The sequence below is a fragment of the Leptonychotes weddellii genome, chromosome 4 (genome assembly GCF_054177405.1).
Source record: "Leptonychotes weddellii isolate Sample4059 chromosome 4, ASM5417740v2, whole genome shotgun sequence".
Classification (NCBI taxonomy): Eukaryota; Metazoa; Chordata; class Mammalia; order Carnivora; family Phocidae; genus Leptonychotes; species Leptonychotes weddellii.
Genome location: NC_138372.1, coordinates 45,537,015 through 45,561,111, shown reverse-complemented (window position 1 = coordinate 45,561,111; position 24,097 = coordinate 45,537,015). Strand labels below are relative to the sequence as shown.

Sequence of the window (24,097 nt, the reverse complement as noted above, 5' to 3'; positions counted from 1 at the left end):
CAAGAGTCCTCAGAGGAGACCCCAGCGTTTTGCCAAGCCACAAAACACCACAATTATTATCACAGCGGCGATCAACAAAACAGATTTTGTAAACTGACTTGTTGGCACAGAGATTAAAGAAGCTATAAAAAGGAATAACAGCTGTTTGGGTTGCCCTATGCAGAAAGCTACTATATAGAAAGTAAAATTTCTATCTCTATACGTACTCGGGTAGACACGAGCACACACACCCACCCCACGTCCTAATTATACACACATACTACGCACAAGAGGGTACAAGGCCAAACACATCGCCGCAAAAATTATAAAACACAAACAGCTCTTTTGAATGAAAATACTCACTTTGGAAGGACAAATAGATAAATTTCCTGAAGAAAAGATTTTACAATTCAATTTAAAATAGGGACTACGGGGCCGCCTGGGTGGCTCAGTCGTTAAGCGTCTGCCTTCGGCTCAGGTCATGGTCCCGGGGTCCTGGGATCGAGCCCTGCATCGGGCTCCCTGCTCAGCGGGAAGCCTGCTTCCCCCTCTCCCACTCCCCCTGCTTGTGTTCCCTCTCTCGCTGTGTCTCTCTCTGTCAAATAAATAAATAAAATCTTTTAAAAAAATAAAATAAAATGGGGACTACATCTCACAATGGCAAAATAAATAAAAGTTTAAAATACTGAAAAAGTACTGGGCTCTGCATGTAAGCAAGAATGCTGACGAATTCTTTGAGAATTTCCAAAAATATCCCTTACTCTATCTCCCTAGACATTGCCTGATTGGCATTTTATACTATAAATTTTAGAATTATCTCATGTTTCCGGCAATTTGAAACAATTCCACTTCCTTACATATTCATAGATATAATCCGCCATGAACAAGGTAAAAAAAAATTTAAATGATTTAATTTTTACCTTTGCTGCGATAATATTACTCACCTAAATAAGCTGCCAATGAATAACATGTAATAGAATAGGAAAAAAAGGACAGGTAATAATTAGTACTATTTATACGTTCCTAACTTGAAGATTAAAAAGGTACTTTGATTTACTGTAAAGAGGCCTGGTCTCCTGATTTTTAATTTAAAAAGAAATACTCGAGTTCCCTGTCACCAGTTCATAGTAAGATATATAAGAATCAACAAGAAAGACTCTTAATCAAACTACCTTAACATTTGTAATATCACACAACATCACCAATGTACTCTGTAAATATGTACCGAAGGATCTGCTACGCAACTTTCATCTCACACACTTGCCCAGCTAACCTCTAAATGCCTATGGAGCTCTATGTTGAAATTTCCAGAGTGAAAGCATCTTAATGGCATTGATCTTTTACACTGAAGGATGCAGAGTTCAGATTTCAGCACTGTCAGTAACATTTGTTTTCACCTATTGAATGAGCAGGTCTTGGCTGATAATTGTCTACCACCAGGGAAAGGACTAGAAATGAACTTACGAGAGTCTTAGCTGCAAACACTGTTGACTAAATGGCAAGGGAAAAATCGGTAAAAAAGGGATTGAAAAGTGACCTTTCTTGGCTGCCTCTTACAATGGAGTATGCCACGTATACATCTCATCTCCTGAGGGCTCCATGACTGAACCCCTCCTAAAACTGCAGATTTCCAGAAGCTCCAACTATAGACACTGTTTACTATAATAGTATCGCTAGCTGATTCTACTAACGGACACAAAACCACCCCCTTCCTGACAACCAGCTTTTTGCTACTTAAGAATTAAATAAAATACTCTTCCAATTAAAAAACCCTCATTAGGAATTCGGGTTTCAGCAGAATGGAAAACCTAGTCCACAGCTGATACAAAACAGAAGACTTAATGCCGGCCATTCACTGAGTCAACCACCTGCCTGGAGAAGTTAACTCACCAGTATATTTTTTAAAGCGTCACACGGAGAAAAACTTTAACAAGTTGCAGAAATACATTCCCTTTTGGAGCATTCTTCAAATTACCACAAACTCTACAGTTCTTCAACTAAGTTTGGCATTAGTTGTTTGTACCTAATAACCAAAACACAGGAAAAACTGCATGGGGTTTAATTAAAATCCCTTTCTCCAGGCTTTGTTTTTTAAGTGCAAACTATTTTCCTTTATTATCATTTCCCCCAGCTTCTCTATCTACCTTGGAACCCAAGCACATTATGCAGCCAGCCAGCACAATGAACTAACATGCCAGCAGAAGTAGTATGCTCCACCTATCCAAGAATTTTAAAAGCATCCAAGTACACACACACTGTCTCCTGTGTAGCGTGGAGATCCCTATTGAGCTCATGCCAAGTGTCTGAAAAGTTGGACCCTGCATCCGGTATTTACACTAAGCTAAAATTCTAATCAGCACTAACAGCAGTATGTTTTAATTCACCCTTATGATTTTATTTCAATCTGCTAAGTAGCACAACTGCCAGAAAGCAATTGCTATAAACTTAAGTAAACAAATGCAAAACTAAAATAAATCTTAAACCTGTTGTATATAAAGTTTGTGCCACTTTAGGCAAGCAGTACAAAAAGGCACAGCCTGAAGTCTTGGTTAACGCTCTCCTCGATCTCATTTACAAAGCTCTTGGAAAGTACTGCCTTGTCTAGGCTTCCCCCAGACCCCTTTCTAAGTTAAGTATTTGGTGCATATTAGATCAGGTAGAGAAAACGGCCATGCTATTTGACGGTAGTGTTTTCACCTCACGTATTCCCCTGAATAGTCTTCTGCCAAGCATGTGAAACAAGTAGTACACGGTGACTACTTGAATCTCTGGATGACACCATAACCACTCGTGCCAAGGAGTTGGTGCCAAGTCTTGCATCTTCGGGTTTCTTTTTTTCCCCCTCCATCCTTTTTGGGTGGTATTTGGGGGCGGGGGGAGAAGGGTGGCAGTAGGGGAATGTGAGCAACAAACCCTAAGAAGTTGGTCACCATTTTGAACCTGTTCAGTGTGCTCAGACCTTGGCAGCCATCTTACAGCTTGGCAACCATTTTGAGAATTTGCTTGGCAAGCTCTCAGAATTCGCTGACACTGTTTAAATAGAACGCTAGTTAAAAATAGTCCACGTTAAACAATACAATGGGGTATCAGGTAGAATAACCCTCAGTAAACCTTGCCAACAAAATAATTTATGACATCTTCACCGAGGTAAATGACATTCAAATTTTCTTCAATACCTCGCGCTAACGCAGCTTAAAAGCTGACTCTTTAACCCTTTAGCAGACAGGTTCTTAAAAATCAATACTGGATGGGCACCAGTGAGTAGGAAAGTGGAAAGTATCAAGAATGAAAGAGGTGGCCGAACACATAGTCACAACCGACATCCCAACATCCACAAGTCCATTCAAATTCAAGATATAAAATAGAAGGGAGAAGTGCTGTCATCCCGCTCCATGGAGTATAATTCTAGAAAATGATCCCACAACTTCAGACTATGTCCCGCTTAATGTTTTATGAGTTCATGGAAACTATCTTAAGGGGTCATGCAGTGCAGAACTCTTCCTTTGGTAAGGAAATTACCTTAAAAAAAAAAAAAAAAAGCAACCTTAAGAACTTGCGTAAAAGAAAACAAAAAGGAGAAACTTGTACATGACGACACTTTTCAAAAATCAGGAATTACACATGTTTTCTGATAATGCTGTTATATTCAACTTCACCTCAGTTTCAATGGTTGTAACTTGATGAAAAATAAGTTCTGTCCCTGAAAACATTTTTTGATGGCTACAAATTTGAAATACAAATGATAATTTTGCATTGGTATAACTCTGGCATCATCACCAGATTATATAGTTTTATAGAAGGCTGAATTAACTAAAATGATATTGGATGATAATTTTGCATTGGTATAACTCTGGCATCATCACCAGATTATACAGTTTTATAGAAGGCTGAATTAACTAAAATGATATTGGATGATAATTTCACCACCGGATGGAAAAGGAAAATGATAATCTAATAATCTGAAATATCTTTTCCATACTGAAATACATAGCATTTTAATATACAATTTAGTATCTCCCCTTCAGCATCATGATGATTTAATATCATATTAATATGGGGGAATGGTTTATGGTAAAAAGGCCATATCGCTTACGGTTTTATGAAAAAAAATCTATGGGAAAAAAAACTAACCTTTCTATGAATCCACTATTATAGTTAAATCATAAATTTATGAAGATAAAGCCTAAATAATTTTGAATATTGTGATGACAAAAGACAAAAATCTGAAGTCATTAAATAATATCCCTAGCCAAATATTTGTCATTTAAATTTTAATGCATCTTGGGGTAAGAAGGACACCCAGCTTGTATTCTATTTCTAACTATGATATAATTCATAGTAGCACCTAAAAGGCTAAATCCATGCACTATTTCCAATGTTTATAATGTTGCAGTGCTTTTTGAACTTGAAGACTGAATTTCTAAATTTCTAGTGAAATTTAATTCAGGAAATATTTTACTTCACATAATACCATACAAATGAAACAATTCATTAATCCATGATCAAAACTAGAGCATTACATGGGAAAACATTATGCTGAAATGGATCAGTCTTAAGTCCTGATACTATTAGATGTCTCTTTATTGAATGACAGTATCTGCAGTAGATGACGTAAACGGTGATAGCATACTTTAGAATGCATTGATAAATTGCTCTATTGATTCCGTTCTGCTTCACTTACCATAATTATAGCACAGTAATGGAAGACATGAATGATCTATTTTTACTAGAGAGGAAAGCCCAGAATTTGCCTGTTTCTTTATGAGATTATACCAAATCCTTTCAATTAATACAGCATGATGGATATCTAACACTGTCTGAGAGTAAGAGGCCTGATTCTAGTGTTCTTGCTTAAATATTATTGTTCAAATATTTGACAGTATTTCAAATAAATGAATTTCATATTTTAAAGACCTAGCATTTGCACTTCTATAATGCTGTTTCAACACAATTTTACAGAAACATTTTCATTCCATTTAGGAATTGATCTTTCAAAACTTGAAGACATTTTACAAATGCAACTTTATTATCTTGTACTCACTGAATAGACTAGAGGTTACCTTAAAGCTTTTCAAGAACAATTCTGATAAGAGTTACGGTGTTGAAGGAGAAGAAATATTCGAATGAGAGAGAAGATAGGTAAGCAACTTAAACTATTATTTTCAGAAGAGAAAATTTAATGATTTGCTAACCCAGAGAGCAAGACGTTTAACAGAAAGGACTCCAGTGAAAATTGAAACTTTGTGGTAGACATAATTTATGATTCTTCATCATCCATAATTATTCAATATCCATAAAGGCTACCATATTGTTTCAAAGAACCCAAAATCTGCATTAGAACCACACAAGCACTATAGTTGACACTGTGACATTTTCTTCCTAATATCACCATTCCAGAGTATTGCTAAGAAAAGGACACCAGGTTTTCCCAAACGTACACATTTAAAATTAAAAGTATCATTCCAAGTCATGTGAAGAGAATCTAAGAAATTCTAAACAGGACACAACTGGGCCTTAACAATTTCAAGAAAGGCTTGAATTGCTTTGTATTTTAAAATATTCTTTAACAAAAAGACCTCATTTTAGTAGCTTCTGCTGTTTAGAAGAAAAATACATAAATATGGTGAATTTGTAAAAGAATAATCAATTCATGGAAGAAAAAAATTTCCCCCAACAACTATATGGTGTAAAAATTGATCTGTACTTCCCCCTTCATATTACCAAAGCTGTCACAGGGAATAAAATGTAACCCAGGAGGGCTGTGGCAGCTAACAAACCTTCCCTGATACATTATAATGTCTGAAGCCCAGACACCAAAGGTTTACATCAGAAAAACTCCATCATGTAGCGAACAACTCAAAACCAACTATCGACCATGCTATTGATTTTTAGTGGGGAAACCAGGAGGGGAAACGCACCAGAAAAGATAGAATTTCCCTTTTCTTTTCTCCTCTCCAACTTAGTGGGCTGCCAACCGTAGGTCCTCCCGGCCATGAGCCCTCTGAGTTTTGCATTGCAGCTAGCCAGGATGTCTGCCTGCGATAATTCAAGCTAAAGGCGTACAATCTGCAGTAGAAGCCAATTCTTCATTGACCTGCAACATAACCTAACTCAGACCCAAAAGCGTTTCTTGACAGAAGGATACAGAAGGAGACAAATAAAACCTATGATTATCTTTTTCAGGTGGTATTTGAAGATCTCTGACTTCAAGAGTTCACAAATTAAATTCGACTCAACAACTGATAGGAAGCGAAGCCAATCATATTTGAAACAACTTATACGTATATGATAGACAAGGTGTGACAGATAGATTTATTTGACCCACCCACTCCGAAATTCCCAACTAATTACACAGAAAAGTTCCAAGTTGATAATTTCAAAAAGCTAATTTTTCCCTTTCACATAAATTTACACAAAATGGGTTATTTGAGAAGCTGAAAGGTAAGAAAGCGAAGTGCTTGCTTTAGCTCCTTGGGGTCTTAATCACGTAATTTTGAATTGGTTGAGGATCATTTACTTGGATCATTATAATCATATCCTACAAGTATTCTGCCATTTAATTTGTGAAATGCATGACCACAGATCATGTACATGGAAAGAATTATTAGATGCATTCATTTTACTATTAAATTTAGAGATGGCTCTGAGCCATTTAAAAATAATAACAATAATAATAATGATTAATCACAATGCACTTCCATTCTGACTCACAGAGCTATCTCAAGGGGTTTTCCAGCTGTTTGCTAATTAAGTCTCATACCCCCCTGGCTAGGAGATGAGCACTGTCAGGCCAGTCTTACACCTGGGAAAGCTGAGGCACAGCAAAGTGATAATGGTAAGCCAAGATCCTGGGGCACACACAGGAATGAAAATAAGAATGTGGGAAACTTACAGAATATTCCACCCTTTGAATTTATATTTGAAAATAGTGAGAGGAAATAAAAAAATAAACTTGTATAACTAACAAAAAAACGATCTGGCTTACCTCTTATTGATTTTGTTACTTTAAAAAAAAAATCAAACAATGAGTCTTATTTATTTGGTTGCTTTTACCTATTCTGCCCATAAGACTTTTGTGAATTTTCTGAACTCCATTTCTAATATTTTGCCCACTATAGATACTTAAGAATTTATTAGTTGATTGTCAAAATAACTAAGGCTATCACTAATACAGCCCAACAGAGATAAGTTTCTCTTATTAGCTTTGGTTTAATAAAATGACTTAGAAATTATAAAAATAAGTATACGTATTTTGTAGAATTATGTAAAAGCTTTTACTTAAAACATGGCTATGTGAGTCTGAGGTTCTCAATAATATGGATTAGAGATGACCACATCATTGACTGTTTTGAGGGTTAAGGAATGCTTTCAACTCATTCATTCATTCATTCATTCAGCACTGGGGATGGTGAGGAGAGGCGCATCTACCACACCATGCACCATGCAGCATTCTAGGTGCTATGGGTATAGCAGTGAACCAGACAAAGCTCCTTGCCCTCTGCGATCTTATAGTAGACTGGAGTTGAAAACAAAGTTTTTAGATGCCTATTAAATTCATCGATGCGACAATTAGTAAACATCTTGGGCACTGGGATACAAACCTGAAAAAGTCACTGGCTATGGCTTCAAAGAGTTGTGTTTTTTGTTTTCTTTTTCTAAGGGTTAAGTTTTTTAAGGTTTTCTCCCTGATGAAAAGCAGGAGTGATTGACATTGCTCACTGAGCTGGACCTAATGAGAGAGGTGGACACTAACTGCCCGTAGACTAAAAAGCACAGTCCTGGGCTGTACCCTTCACACATTAACAGAGTAAATGCATCCAGGGAGTCACTGTCAACTAATCAACAACAGGGAAAAGAAAGGAGTTACAAAAATAAAGAAATTGAATGATGAGAAACAAGAAATAGGTCCTTTCTAAGAAAACTCCTTTCTAGGAACAGTTAAAAGGTATCCAAGTTTGACTAGTAGACCAAGGGATGGCGTGAAGGTGTTTGTGAGCCCTACAACTTTAGGCTTTTCTATGTCTTTGTCTAGATAACATTCTTGTAGGTGAGGATCACGACTCATGGTTTGGACGTGATAAAGTACATTGTGACAACTCACATCAAAGAAAGAATATAAACATCATATACAACACCTGCCTTAAAAGCAGCAGCTTTTAAGCTCCTTGTTCCAGGATATCTTGTGCCATATGTTTGGGGACCCCACTTGGCAGTACACTCAAAAGTACTCCCTCCACTTCACACCTATTTAACCAAAGAATGCTCTCGAATGATGACTGTGTCCGTCAGTTCTAAGCAGAATAGCTGTTCTCATGTTGACATTGACCTAAAGAAAATTACTTCTCTTCCCCCTTTTCCCACCTTCTTCTTAAAGATGGATCTTTTCTGAAATGGTAAGTATACCCTGCATTGGATGCAGATGAACTGGCCATTTCAGGATGTTTTTAATGTTTTCTGAATCAGCATTAGAACACAAGAGCAGCCCCAGTGTTCTGTCCCAAGGCAGGAGCTAAAGGGAGGGAAGGGAAGTTCAGCAACCATATGAATAAGGGAACGTCCTTCCCCCGATCTATAATCTGCATCATCAGACACTAACCCCCCCAAAACAATGTCTACATAACTGCAAAGCAATCTTCAATTGAGTGGGGGGACCCAGTCCCCTTCCGTTCTTACAAATGAAATTACAAGCTGATAAATCAGCTTTTTTTCACCCTTTTTAAATTGCTTGTCATGGAGTTGTTCTATTCCTTCATTTGCTCAACAGACACTGGTCCTCCTGTCTACCATATCCTTTGCACGAGTTGTAACTTCCGTTAGTGGGAACAGCTTCTTTCTTGTGAGTGGAGTCTTATAAAGGGTATAAAGACTTGACTCTGTTTAAGAGAGGACCCACCAGGGGGAGGGAGGGACTCAAATACGAAGCCAGGGAAACCAGAGACAGATGTCATAGCCTTCACAGGTTTGCAGAAACCCAGGACGGCTGTCACTGTTAACGGCTCTATGTCCAGGAAACAACCCCGTTGTGGTCATCTTTAAAAACAAAAAAAGTACAAATATTGTAACACAAATGTATTCCTTCTTGTCTTTTAGTAAAAATCTCATTCTGGAAGTACCGGCAGTCAAAATACATAGTCAGTCTTCTTGAGTAACTGGAAATTCATCAGCTCTTGGACTATTAAAGCAGCAGAGCTAGAGAGGCGGGAACAGTGACAGCTCTCTGGGTAACATGAAAAGCACAAACTTTATTTTTGGGTTTTTTTTTTTTTTTTTTTTTTTTACCTAAAGTGGTTAGATACTGCCTCTATTGCTCGTGCAGCAGCTAGGTACCAGAGGCCTCTCTGAGGGATGCGTTTTGTTGATCTGCCAGTATTGTGAAGGGATAACAAAGGGCCAAGCACCATGATAGGTGTGTAGAGACAGAAGAAGAGAACAGACATTCCAGTTCATAGAAGAGAACAGAGAACAGAGAGGGCACACATGTACCCACAGAATTAATGCAAGGATGGATCAGCATCAAGCATTCAAAACTGCAGAACTAGGGTTCAAAACTGAGAAACCCTGTTTATATCAGGTCCCTGTGAAACTGGCCCTTCAAAGCACTAGGAACAAGGGCAGACTCTTCTTTCCCTTCTGTCCACATTGCTTAAAATGAGAAAAAGTTAAGAGTTCAAAGACGGCTTCACAGCTCCCTGTGCATCTACCTATGGATTCTCAGAAGAAAATAATCAATTATGCCAAGTACTACTGAAACCAATTTAATGGAAATGGCGTTGGGGATACACAAACCTATGGTCACTTCCCTTGGGCTCTGAGAAGTCAAGCCCCCATGATTTCAACCACTTCAGTCTAATTCTAAATTCCAATGTTCATTCATTTATTTATAGAGCAAGTATTAAGCACCAACTATGACATTACTCCTCTGACTTCTCCAGTTCCCACAGATGTCCCTCCACTGGGCTCCTTCAAGAGCTGGAGCATGTTGCTATCACAGGACTTTTTTTTAAGAGTATAGTATTATGAGGATCTGTTTAGGGAACTTTCTCCCATTGCCTATAAACTGGGGTTTCTCCAAGTCTGTGGGCTGCTTGCATCTGAAGCACCTGTTGTTGAGAAGTATAGATCTTTGTGTCCCTGGCCAAAATCTCTGGGTGTGAATCTTGGAAATATGCCTGCTTAATAATTCTCTCCAAGGGATTGTTATGCACACAACAGTTTGAGAATCATGTCTATATCTTCTTTCCTAGGCAGCCTTTCATCTCCAGTATCCAACATAGAGCTTAAACATGAAAATGGTAGGCATTCAACTGTAAGGGAGGAAACAAAGGAGGACAGTAAAAACAAACAAACAAAATACTGCCTTAGAGCCCAGGGACAGCATGAAAGCATAGAATACACTCTATAAGAGCTGAGAATCTATTTGGGAAGATAGTATGCATTCAACAGTGTAATAATGATAAATTGTAAATTAATAATTTAACAATAAACTACAACTAAAAGTGGTTAGAAAGCAATTAAAAATTTTTGCCAAATGAATTTACGAACAGTAAGTGAAAGCAAGCATTTAGAAAAATGAGATCAAACAATCAAACTTAGGGGTGACATTAGCTCAGGAAAGCTCTTTGGAGATGGGGCTTCAGGTGCTTTTAGAAAAGAGGAAAGGATATACATAAAAAGGGAAGAGAGAAGAAAGCATTTATATTTAAAACCGGAAGAACTGGACTAAATCTGAAAGAAACACGTTAAAAAAAAAAAAAAGACCCCTATCGTGAGTGTTTTTAAAAAATCTGTCCGTTAATTTTTGCCACAATTAATGGAACTAATATTTACAGGCCAGCAAGTTTGAAATACAGTGCCAATAAAAACTTTTACAGTTCTGGAAATTTCTAAAATTGGTCCCCTTTAAATTTGTAGCATAGGCAGAATACCGGATGATGTGGTACAGTAAAAACATTTTATTGGCATTTAGTTGAGATGACCTGCATAACTCACTTGTAGCTTTACCACTTACAGCATGTCATCCAAACTCACAGTAATAAAATGTTGATGTAATAGTGCTCTAATATGCTTTACATAAATATGTACATATATAATATATATAGCTTAATTTCCCTCTTAGTAAAATGGGTCTAGCCCAATCATTCAGAGGAGTATTTTTGAACTGAGATTAATTAGTGTTCCTGGAATGCCTACAAAATAAAGAGCCGCCCAAATGCCATGCTGTATTATTCAGATATAACCTACTCAATATTTACTTCTGTAAATGCATAAGTAAAATAGGGGAAAACAATTAGGAAAATCATAAATCGCTATTCTGTTCCTTGATCTTTGTGGACTTGCTTTACATGTTTCCAATTCATTACGTTAATTTTTAGCATTTTAAACTGTTTTGAGCCCTTCATCAGGAGACTGAAAACCTAGGTCCCAGTCTCAAGCCCATCATTAACAGCTGGGTGTGATGCTAGTAAAATCACCAAACTTCCTCGAACCTCAGTTTCCTTATCTATAAAATGGGGCTGACGATTCTTGGCTTCTCAAGATGCAATACCCTTTTGGTTTTTGTCTTGGTTTAGCTGGTATGTAAGCAAGTCTTATCTTCTATACAACCTTCTTAATGATGGAGCTGTTTTATACCATTCTGAAATGTAATAGCACCAAATTCAGTCCAAAGTGCATAAAAGAATCTGAGTAAGTATTTTAAATGGATCCAAATTTTACATATCTATGATTTTGTGTCATTTATTTGCTTAAATAAAACATTGTTATATGTTTATAAATATCAGCAAATGAGCTAATGACCTTAATCTACACATCTAATAAAGAAATGATTAGCACAGACAATATAAACACTAACTCATAAAACTTTATTATTTATTCCCGAAAAAAACATTAAATATCTGTCAAACTTTAGCTGTGACATAAAATGTATGTAGTTATATTTTATGTCCAGTCATTGTTTAGTTCCAAGATGTTAAAAAACTAAGAAATTTTAAAGCAACTGTCCCAGAAAACAATTATATAACTATAAAATTATGTCAGAGACATAGAACTTCATGAATTTCAAAGTTAAGGGGTTTTTAAAAATTTTTATTTTATTATGTTATGTTAATCACAATACATTACATCATTAGTTTTTGATATAGTGTTCCATGATTCATTGTTTGTGCATAACACCCAGTGCTCCATGCAGTACATGCCCTCTTTAATACCCATCACCAGGCTAACCCATCCCTCCACTCCCCTCCCCTCTAGAACCCTCAGTTTGTTTCTCAGAGTCCATAGTCTCTCCATGGTTCATCTCCCCCTTTGATTCCCCCCCCTTCATTTTTCCCTTCCTACTATCTTTTTTTTTTTTTTAACATATAATGTATTATTTGTTTCAGAGTTATAGGTCTGTGAAAGGGATCTTTTTATATTCATTTCAACAAATAATATGGGAGTGCCCATTATGTTCCAGCCATTGTGCCAGATGTTAGATATGCAATGAGCTTCACACTCTAATGGGGGTTACTAGCTACTCATGGCTACTGTATAGTGTGGTAAGTGCAATGACAGAAGCATATAAAGATACTAAGGAACAGAGAAAGTCCGTCTCTAACTTTGCAAGAAGGTGTCTGCAATGGTTTTCCAAATGAAACAATGCATACACTGAGTGTTGCAAGAGGACCTGGAGTTTTGCAGGCTGTGGAGCCATCTGGATGGAGAGAATTCTCAGCAGAGGAACTAGAATATGCAATGGCCCCACACTGCTATTGCCCCCCTGAGGCACTGATGAGCACAGAGCCTTGGTAAACCACAAGCATTTCAACACAGGTGGATGGGAGAGCTGAAGGCTAGTGTATCCAAGTGTGAAAGGTGGGGTGGCACTCATGACACCACAGGGGTGAGGAGAGGCCAGACCATAGAGCACCTTGTATGAAATGCTGAGAATCACGAAATTTACACAGCAGGTGATGGAAGCCATTGAAGGGATGTCGGTAAAGAAGTGGTCTTTTTTTTTTTTTTTGGAAAAATCACTCTGGAAGTAGCATCATGAATGGGTGGAAGGGATGGATGATAAAGAAAGAATAGGAGCAAAGAGAGGTGGCTACAAAGATAGTGTAGGTTAGACATAATAAGGAATAAAACTAAAGGAATCGCAGGGCAAGACGGGAACCGATTTGCATGCTAGTAAGAGGGCTGACTTGGCAAACTTGGTGGCTGATGAGAGATGCGGCATGATGAAGGAGGAGTAAGAGATAACTTCCAGGTTGCAATATGGGAGAGATGCATAAGGGGTAACCCCATTAGGTGCCATTCTTTCCCATTCCCTTAATCTTCATAATTCAAGACACTAACTTCATAGCTGGCTTTTTCATCAAATCACTGCCAAATTATTTGAAGGTTATTCCTAGATATTTTGTACTTTTTATTCCTTTCCTGAACAAGATCTTTTTTCAACCCTAGCTTCTTATTGGAGACAATGAAAATATACTGCTTTGGGGTATTTATGTTTTAACCAGATATTCTACTAAATTTTCTGATTAATTCCATAATGTTTTTGGTTGAACCCTTTATTTATCTAAGTAGATCATTCTATCATTTGCAAATAGCCATAAGTTTGTCTTCCCTAACAGTCCTCTTATTTCTGATTCATATATTATTATATTTGCCAAAACTTCTAGGAGAACATTAAATGATAATCTTGATAATGGTCATCTTTGTTTTGTTCCTGATTTTAGCGAGGATGCCTCCAATGTTTCATAATTCAGTAGGATTCCTTCTGCTGATATGACAGATAATTTTATCATGTTAAGGATACTGTTTTTTGTTACTGGTTAGCAAAGAGTTTTGAAAGGTTTGGAATCACTGTTGAATTTTATCAGATCCTTTTTATCCAAAATTATTATTGATTTTTTAAAGATTTACTTATTTATGTTAGGGGGAGGGGGCAGAGGGAGAGAGACAGAGAGAGAGAATCTCAAGCAAACTCCACGCTGAGCACGGAGCCCCACGTGGGGCTTGATCCCAGGACCCTGAGATCATGACCTGAGCCGAAACCAAGAGTCGGATGCTTAACAGACTGTGTGCCACCCAGGCGGCCCCTGTCCAAAATTATTTTTAATAAAGTTTTTGCACCTGTATCCTAGATTTTAAAAGAAAATTCAACATTGAAGAATTTTGCAAGGAAATTAGATTGAAGGGCTAATAAATCAATGTTGGGGAGGAAGGAAAGACACGTGGCTCCTGAGTCAATCGTATATTCTATAGGACAAGGATGGGTATTGCACCTAGCATAGTAGGCACTCAATAAATAAATCCATAAATGTTTCCTCATTGAGATGAGGTCGGTTTAACATTCCACTTTTGCTGGATAAGCTCATCTACTTCAGTGAAATCAAATAAAGGGAATTTTTTAAAAAAAAATGGGTGCTGCCCATGGATCTTGTCTAGGACAGCAATAGTGTTTTGGGGGCCGCTGAGTATGGGAAAATATTTAAGAAATGCGATATAAATTTCACTGTCTTGTAAATACATAGCAAATTTTTAAGCATACATACAGAAGATATTTCTTTTCCTTAAGAATATATGGTTGAGTAACTGGTTTGGGAAGTTGTACTGGGGAAAGAGCCCTGAACAACATGGGGGTTAGAGGTGCCAACTCCCAAGTGCAGCCAAAAATCCATGTATAACTTTGACTCACCCAAAACTTAACTACTAATAGCCTCCTGTTCAAAGCCTTACTGATAACCCAGTCGATATGTTACACTTTGCATGTTTTACGTTTTATATACTTTATTCCTATAATAAAGTAAGCTATAAGAAAGAAAATATTACTAGGAAAATCATAAGGAAGAGAAAAATACATTTATAGTACTTGATTTATCAGAAAAAAATCCACATATGAGTAGACCGGCACAGTTCAAAGCTGTGTTGTTCAAGGATCAACTGCAATTTATTTTTCCAAGAATACTTTTCAAGTGATATGCTCTTGAATTCAGACTGATTTGTATATTGGAATTATCAAATTTTTTATCCAATAAGGGAAAGAATCTTGCCAGGTTTGCTTTTTATTTGACTCTGGCCTCATTAATAACTTATTTTAGACAATTCAGATGAAACCTATTCATCTGTCTACATCAAACATAAATACAATATAAATGATATATATGATTTGCCTATATCAAAAAGAGAAGGAGAAATTTTATATTATTTGGGGAGGAATACTTGCATTCTTGGTTATTAATGGGTTCTTACAAGGTTCTTTTAAGGTTTTTATAAAGAACCTTAAAATATACAAATAATCAACGACCTTTTCTTTGTCCAGAATCATTGAGCTCACTGTGTTGTACACAAGTGCTGTGAAAAGAAAAACTGGTATTTCAAAATGAATGAAGAGATAATAAATGCTCAGGAGCAAAGATCTGTAAGACAACTACCTAATACAGAAAGCTTAACTCATAAGCTAAAAACACGAATCAGGGAAGACACTATGGATATGGTCATTGGGATTCTTTTGGATTTAACATTATGCTGAAAATCTTCATGTACATGTGAAAAAATAAACCAAAAACCTAGTATTTCTTTTTAGTAGGATCCAGGAAAATAAGCAAAGGAATGACTATTGCAGAAATTTTAGAATTTTAGAGGTGCCAAAGGGCTAAACTGTACAGTTTGTGGAATATAATAGTTTTCCTCTTTAAACATTACCCCTGTCACATTTTGGTCATTATTATCTGAAGCATACCATCCATTCCTTTTGAACATCTTTCTACAGGCTAAGTGTTCAATACTGAAGCCCAGTCTAAGCCAAGGATGCACAGATGGGTGGTTACAGCTGCAGTTCTTCTGACAGACTGCAAAAACCCGCTGGGACACTTTCCCCAGCTCTGTCTATCCATCTTGCGAGCTGGTGTAACTCCACCTTGCTCAGGGCTTTGTTGAGTGTGTCACAGGACTTTGGCCAAAATGTACCATCCGAAAGGGTCTTATTAATGGAATGAAAAATGGACTCCCAAAACACACACACACACACACACACACACAGATCACCTGTGTCTCCTGAAATGACTGACAATTCTAATCAAAAAGAACATTAGAATAGTTTTTGTTTTTTTTTAACCCTCAGAAATAGTGTATTCAGACTCTCTTCAGCAGGGTGAATGAGTCAAGTTACTCAATAGGATCCATTCAGACTGATTAAATTGGAGCCAAGCCAAAACAGATCTTCAAGATCTGAGAGATAGTGGTCATTGAGCCAGGAAGAGGGAAACAGCATCAGCTGAGAATGTACAGACCACAATACTGATGGGAAATAATAAATTGGCCAGTCCAAAGGCTAGCATGGGAATTTATAATAATGAAAGTTCTAGGCCTAAATCATCACAACCCCCTTTATTTAAAACATGTGATAATTAATCTGGGACAGCTGCTTACTACACCAGAAAAGTCCATTTAAAGATTTTAATTAGGAATAGACTAAAGTTTCTACACTGAATTGATACTTACTTCTCAGTTATCACACCTACCTTCCAAAAATGATCTAAGATGGTTCACAAACATATATTAAATGCACACATGCATATACAAACACATGCAAATTTCAGGCCATAAAAGAAAAACACAGGAACAAGAAACAACAGGGATTAAAGAAGAGAAGTCGTGAAGGCAAAAACCTAGGCTGATGTATTTACTGAGGTTAAGAATTAAATTTATTGCGGAGTTTCTTGCAAGCCAAGGCAAAAAGGGACAACATACTGTATGCTTCTTATGATCTGCTGGAACGAAGAATACCACCTTTTAGGAATAAAACGTTCTCTTATCATGCCTTCTGAAAAGAACCAATCAGTCTTCAAGATTCTATCGACAATTTTAAGGCTGCACAATTCCCGACCTAGATTGCCAAAGATGATGAAATCAGACTTGATAAATAAATTATGAGACAGCACAAGCCATTCTTAAACTAAACAAAAAAAGGGAAAACCAAATGAACAAATGTTTCCAAACACTTAAAAGTTAGAAGCAACCCAAAATAAAAATTGAAACCAGCGGCAAATAAAGTCAACCTAAATCTCAGCAAACCAGAATCACAAAACCCTGTCACTGCAGGCTTGAGAATAAATACTGCTTGTCACTCAAAGTGTCTGTCTATGGCATATGGGTAAAGGTTTCAGTCTGCTATCCCCAGACTCATCTTATGGCACTGGTTCAACACCAGTGAATGGTGCTTTAAACAAAAGGAGAGCTCATTCAAAATGGGCGTTTGTGAGTTACTGGTCAGTGTGGCTGTGCGGTTTGTCTGAGCGAAAACTATTGGCATGGGAGAAATGAAGTGCAGCTCCCAGGCTTTGGAGTTTCCTAAGCACTGAAAAGCAGCCGGGAGGTTAAAGCTGGCTGGTCGGAATGGCATACTTGGCTGAATGCACAGCCAGGTGGCTTGGGCATATTGGCAAACAACTGGCAACCTGCCCAATACATATGGCTTAGATTGCTTTGCTCTTCCCATGAAGCCTTCTTAGACTCTTGAGCAAGCATTCATTTTAGAACAAAATGAATGTGAGTGTTAAATAAAATCTTTTAATAATATCTGTCTGATGTAAAATCCTTTTACCAAAAATAAAAATAAAAAGATGGGAGGGGGGTAGTTGCCAAATGCCTAAATTAAGCCTTTCCTTTTTTGGGGGGAAGACTTTGCAGATCCCTTCTTAACTGTCTTTGGACTCCATTATTTGGAACTTGCAGTTTCACAAGGGTGAAAATGACCCCTGCCATCCCTGGGAAGAAGGGTTCACGTGCGGAGTACGGGAGGCTGCCAAGAGGTCAGGTGGCCATGGATTCTTAACGAATACATAAAAAATACAAAATAAGTAGGGTAACTCAATGGAAATGAACACCAGATACATTCTATCAAGGAACATTATTAAATCTTGATTGACAGATAACACTAAAAGGTGTTAGTATGGTCTATCATGTAAATACATATCTGGAGACTTGTTAAAACAGTCTCTAAGTGCTAACTGTTGAGGCACATGTTACTCTCCAGGCTTTACCAAGTGGCTGCCTAATGTCAATAGCATGAGGCAAACTTGAGGTTTAATAACCCCAGCTGGTCACTAATCTTCCTGTGATACTACTAGAGAACCACATTAAATATGCCACAAATACTTTTTTCCTGCTGGAGTTGGATTCTCTTCTGTCACACATGTTTGCTGGAGCCCAACATTTCATTTTAGTTTCCTGGATATCTTAAAAGTATTAACAACTGATACATTTGCTAATTAGGTTATACGAATTATTATCAAGGTCTTGTTTCATTTATAATAATGTTTGAATGTATGCTTATGGTCTCCTAAAACTGCAAGTCATTTATCTAATAAACTGTTAAATCCTCTGGAATTAGTATAGTATACTTGATAAGCAGATTACAGAGTTGGTGTTGTATATATCGTTGGTTTCGTGTGTGTACGTGTGTGTACGTGTGTGTGTGTGTGTGTGTGTGTGTGGTTTAAAGACTGTTTAGCTTGGTAACAGCTCAAACACTGACATAAACTCATCTCTCATACTGGTGAGGGCCTTGGACATAAACAAATCTAAAATCTTTTAGATAGATGCAAACATATATATTATGATATAAAAAAAATCACTGGTGCTTATTCAGCAAATACTGAAGATGAGGCAGTCTAGATGAGGACAGCAAACTTCTTTTTGGTGATAAAAAAAAAACAGAACAAAACGGAATTTCCAGCTACAGTTGCTCCTTGTCTTTCCCACATAAAAAGGTACCAAGTACCTAAAAATTCATATCATGGTTTTACACTGAATATTTACTGAGTTTTAGGTTAAAATCTTCAAGTCAATTTCCTTCTCATGGACTTTTTTTTTTTTCCAAAAAATGAAAATAAAAAATAAATAAAGGTGATAAAAACATTTTTCGAGGAATGGGACAAATTAAAGCACAAGTGTTTAATGGATTCCTATGTCATGAATCCTGAAAATGATGTTTTTAAAAAGTCTCTTTCTTGGTAGGCATAACAATAAGGGGGCTTCATTAACAAATCTTTGCAATCCTCAAAATTATGGGGTGAAAGGAAAGGAGACCTTTAAAAATGGATTTGAGAGTCCTGTGAAATGACCTCCGTGGCATCATACTGTCACCACCCCTACCCTCTCCTCTTGATCAGCAAGTAGTACCACTTAGAGCTTTATTAGAACATCTCGTTGCCAACTTGGAACAGCTCCAGGCAAATCTGTCTTCCAAGGACACAGTCTGAAGTACTTCAAGTAAATTGCAATGGACTGGGTGAGTAGCAAAGGTGGGGCCCCTGAATCCAGCAGCATTGCTTCTGAGATGGAAGGCCCCCTCCAGGGGGCACTTGGTACCCAAACGGAGGCTGGAATATAGTCATTTTTAGGGGCTCCTGCCGAAAAGAAGGGTCAGCAGGAAGATAATTTTTATACCAAAAGGGACTGAAATCCTGGGTTTCTTCACTTAAATGCAGAGAAAAGGTGAAAGGCATAATTTCGCAAAGTGTGTTTTGGGGGAGTAACAAGGGTTACAAGCAAAAAGGGTTCTGCTGATAGATAAATTTAGGAACTGCTAGGTTAAACTAAGTTCTCAGAACTTTTAATATATTAATGTGCACTGTGACTTTTCAAGAGGGACAACAATATGCATTTATATTTTAAAAGTATTTCACACACACACACACACACACAATCCCTTTTTCCATAGAACATGTCATAAGATGCAGATATTGAAAAATGGATTTTGGTTGGTATAAATTTGAGGTTTTTAATTGGAATAAGTATATTTTCTTTTACTAAAAACCTATTTTACTTACATTTATTAAGTGAAATTGTTTAAAATTAAATTGAAAAGCTGAATTCAAGATAATAAACTAAACATTTTTAAACTAATTGAAGTTCTTTAATAATTTCCCTATTTTAAGTACATCATCTAACTAATCTTAACTGTTTTATACCTCAAAAAATAAAATGCCATTCTAGCAGCAGGAAAAATCCCTCCATCTCCCCACTAACACTCCAACTCAAGACTTTCTCTTCATATTAGGCAAGAACCATCTGGTAATTTGTAAGTGGAGAGGCCAGTTTTCAAACAGGCTGGTTTCTGAATATGGGCTTTAAATTATTTATAACAAAATTTAAGGTTAATGTTCCTGGAAGGTTCCTCTGATAAAGGTTTAGTTGATATCCTCAGAAAACCTCAGAGTAAATGTTAATAGAGTTTAGCATCCCTGATTCCCTTGATTTTGACCACAGAGTTGTCTGATAAAAAATGTAAATATGAATGAACAGAAATACAGAGGAAGGGTGGGGGATAACAACCATCATTTTAAATAAAACTACTGCTCACCACCAAATAAGAAATCCACACTCTCAGACACACAATCAGATTAAAAAAAAAAATTACAACAATTCTGACGTTATGTGTAATCTTAAAAAAAACAGTCAAAAAGTGATTATAGAGACTTTTTAAAAATACAATTTGAAATGTTGATCATACATTCTAAAAATAAGTCAAATTTCATGGAGCTTCCAAGCAAACAATCTCATTTTATATTCTCAATTCCCACAAACTTAAAAAAGTGTAAGCTTGCAACTGGCCAAAATTCAAATTGTGTTTCCTTACAGAAGTAGGGGAGAGACTCTTCTGCTTATGGCTGCATTGGGTTCCTTGCATAAAAGCTACTTTTTAAAAAGTGATACAAGAATCTGCCTGGATCACATCACACTTTCTTGGTAAACATTTGTTTCTGTTTTATTTTTGCTTCTGGACTCTGCCTATTTCCTGCCCAAAGTCTCACCTAATGGTAACAGAAGATTTATTTCTTGGTTCAAACGCCTCATGAAAATGTCCTTTCAATAGTGTAATTTTATTTAACTTAATTAAAAAAAAAAACTGCAGTTAAAAATTCCAGTTAAAAAGAAAAATCAAACAGTTCTAAAAATAAACAATATTTGGTTAAACAAATACACAGATTTAAAGCATATGGGTAAAAATGAATGTTAGTATAAACATACGGCAACATTTTTTTCCCTTCAAAAAATCTCAGAAAAGAAACACTCCCCCCCCCCCAAAATAAAGTTATTTTGGTTTAAATTATAAAGCCATTTTTAATAAGTTATCTTTTTTACTCAAGAAAAAACATTTGTATAGCCTCAGAAATCTGTTTCATTTCAGTCTTTGTGTAAAACTGCACATGAGAAGTATATTTATAAAAGAAATACCAGACTGCGAATTATTTATGTCACTGTAGCACGTATACAGTAAATGAGGGCTCACTGGAGATCGACGTATCTTACATACATAAAGGTTGAATTCTGTCCCAAAACTTATTCTAAAAGTTTTCTTTTCTAATTGAATCAGATTTTAAAGTCTCAAAAAGCATTATTTCAACATAATAACACTGTATTACCCACACTTTGGCAAAACAGAATCTAGCTTTTTACCGGATGTGCTACCAACTCTAAAAACCCATCCTGAAAGTTAGTTACGTTTTAAAATACACTGCTCTTGGACTGGGGATCAGTTCTCAACTATTCAAGTTAAAGGAAGGCTATGAGGACTCAAATCTTAAGCTTCTGGTAACATTCACCCCAAAATGGGAAACTAGAGCTGTATAAATCTGCAATTCACAGATGTTTCAAGAACAAAAACAAACAGGTTGAAAATATACTAATGAGGAGAAAAGCCAAGGTACGTAGAAACCCAGCTGCGAGACTCTTGAGAGTGTATTGGAAACCTTAGGAACAAAATGCAAATTACTTCACTTTCTTTGCAATCTGACACTCTTGGTTTTATATTTAATATTTTACATCATTGCTCTGTACGAGAGTGTTCTTTGAAGGTGTTGCTTATGCCAACGAAATTGAAAAGATATGTAAAGAAGAAACACGTGAAACTTTTAAACTTCTCTGTAACGAGAAAAGAGCCCATACTATCAATTTCTAGAGTGAAAATTAAACAAGTAGATCATTTTTAAAACTTCTTACAGTGATGGTGTTTGATATAACTTTCAAAAAAGTATCTTGTTTTAGGAAAAATTTTGAATAAAAATGTTGTACTGAGTTCAGAGTGCTTTTGAAGCCCAAAGACCAACTGTTCAGTTTTAACAAACCAACAATGTCTGTTCATTTTGCCCAAATCTTTTCAGCTTAAATATTCACAATGTGCCATTATTACTGAATCATTATCTGCCTTTAGCTCTGACAACAGCATCATACGGGCTATGAAAGGCTCCTTTCTTCTCATGATTAGGCCCTAAAACATTTCCTCATCTTACAGTGCCTTTCGACTTCCCAGAATGCATTGCTCAATCACAGTGCTGAAATTAACTGTATGCCACTTATTTATCGAGAAAAGAATAATCAAGTACTCCAAACCATGTCATGGGTCGCCCACAATTTTATATCAAATTTCAAGTAATAAAAATATTAACCCTTTCTGGATGCTAATTTTTAAAATCTCCTGTTTCTCTTTACTTTTTAGGCTGTGTCTCACAAAAAAAATCAAGTCTGGATTTCTGATGTCCTCTATAATATATAGCTTTCACAATGAATTCTAAGTGTCCACGGAAGGGCTATTCTTAAAGACCTATCTGAATGTTTAAAAGTAAGTTTTTATCAGAGCCCTCTTCAAACTTAAATTCCTCTCTTCTTTGCCTAGGGAAAGTAGGATTTCCTTCCACTTCTAGAAATGCGCAGTGTGAAACTGCGGCAAATTATCTTCAGAAAGCAGGAAAGAGAAAGAAATAAAAGCCCCGAGATTAAAACATAGAAATGTTCCAATTCCAGAGTAATTTTGTTTATACCACTAGATAGCACTTCGTCCTCAATAATAATCGTAATCTTTATTAAACAGAGAACGTGAGTAATCTTTTTACATATGCTCTTCAAATAAGTGTGATTCCAATAGGTATTATTTTACAACGCGACAATATAAATTAAATTGGCCAATCTTCAAATATTATTAAATTGATTATTTTTATATTTTGGGGAAGCTATATTCCAAGTACTTGGTGAATTTAAAAATGGATTACATACCAAATACTAGTTACAATATTATTAAAGGATATGCATTGGGTAAAAAAAAAACAGAAAGCACAGAAAATAAGGAAAAAACTATGATTGTACTCACATTGCAAATACTTGTATGAAAAGGGATGGGGATATTTAACACATGTGGATTTGTATTTATTTGTTTTATACCTTCAGCCAGCAGAAGAATGTAAATAAAAACACTTTTTAAACCTCAAAGATACTTACTAACCCATGCATACATTAATCATTCATACTGCATGATTATTGTTCAGTATTTTCTGCAATAACAAATTGGAGGGTGTGGGGGTTATTGTGGGTTTCAGCAAACCACATTCTATTTAGGCAAAGCCAAGTATTAAAGAAAGGCCTAACTTGCCAAACCAAGATAAATACATGCCATTATTATGATTACATAAAAGCCACTGTTCTCAGCGTTACAATTTCTCTTATAATTGGCACTATTATAATTAAATGGATTCATATGTTTACAATTCTTCTTTGAATTGTTAAGTGATTTAGCAATGATAGTGTCTCTAATTTCTTTTAACTATACTGACAGACTTCACTAAATACCGCATTGCCACAATAAATTAGGTAAATACCCAGTAAGGCCTGAATTGCTATTGAGTTTAAGTATGTTATAATAAGGTAGCAAGTAACTTCTCCAAAGCCTGCTGCTGGACTAGCCCACAAACCCACAAATTGGAGGGGACAGGGTAAAGTATTCCAATGGCATTTAAGATATTCTATGAGGGATAGAGAGGCATGGGGCAGGGAAAAACAAATGCATACAGTTAAAGCCTCATAGATTTTGAAAACAAACAGGAAGTAAAAGATTATTTTAAAAATATAAACACAGTTATTATGAATTTTGTGGTCCCTCTTCTTCCCTAAGACCCAAGAAATTCTTCACATCTCAGCAGGGAAACAGTGGCATAAACATACTCCCATATTATTGATGGAAAATGCCAATGGAATATACCCTAGTTTACCTGCTGTCCTGAAACGGACCCTATTATACTTTGTTCTATTCGTGAAAATAGTATGAGATCATTGGTAGTTCCTTAAATATAAGATAACC

The 24,097-nt window shown here is 36.4% G+C and overlaps 1 protein-coding gene across 16 annotated transcripts in view; it reads right to left on the bottom strand.

Moving 5' to 3' along the window:
- NFIA (nuclear factor I A) overlaps positions 1 to 24,097 on the bottom strand; it is a 368,371-nt gene that overhangs the window by 211,000 nt on the left and 133,274 nt on the right. For 2 of the 16 annotated variants that reach the window (XM_081816993.1, XM_081816995.1), the window contains one exon: positions 4,471 to 24,097. This exon is cut by the window's right edge and continues 12,094 nt beyond it. The exons of the other annotated variants lie outside the window; for them this stretch is intronic. The gene's annotated coding sequence lies outside the window, so the exon portion shown is untranslated. Of the gene's footprint in view, positions 1 to 4,470 lie in introns of those variants that run through there. 16 annotated transcript variants of the gene reach the window in all.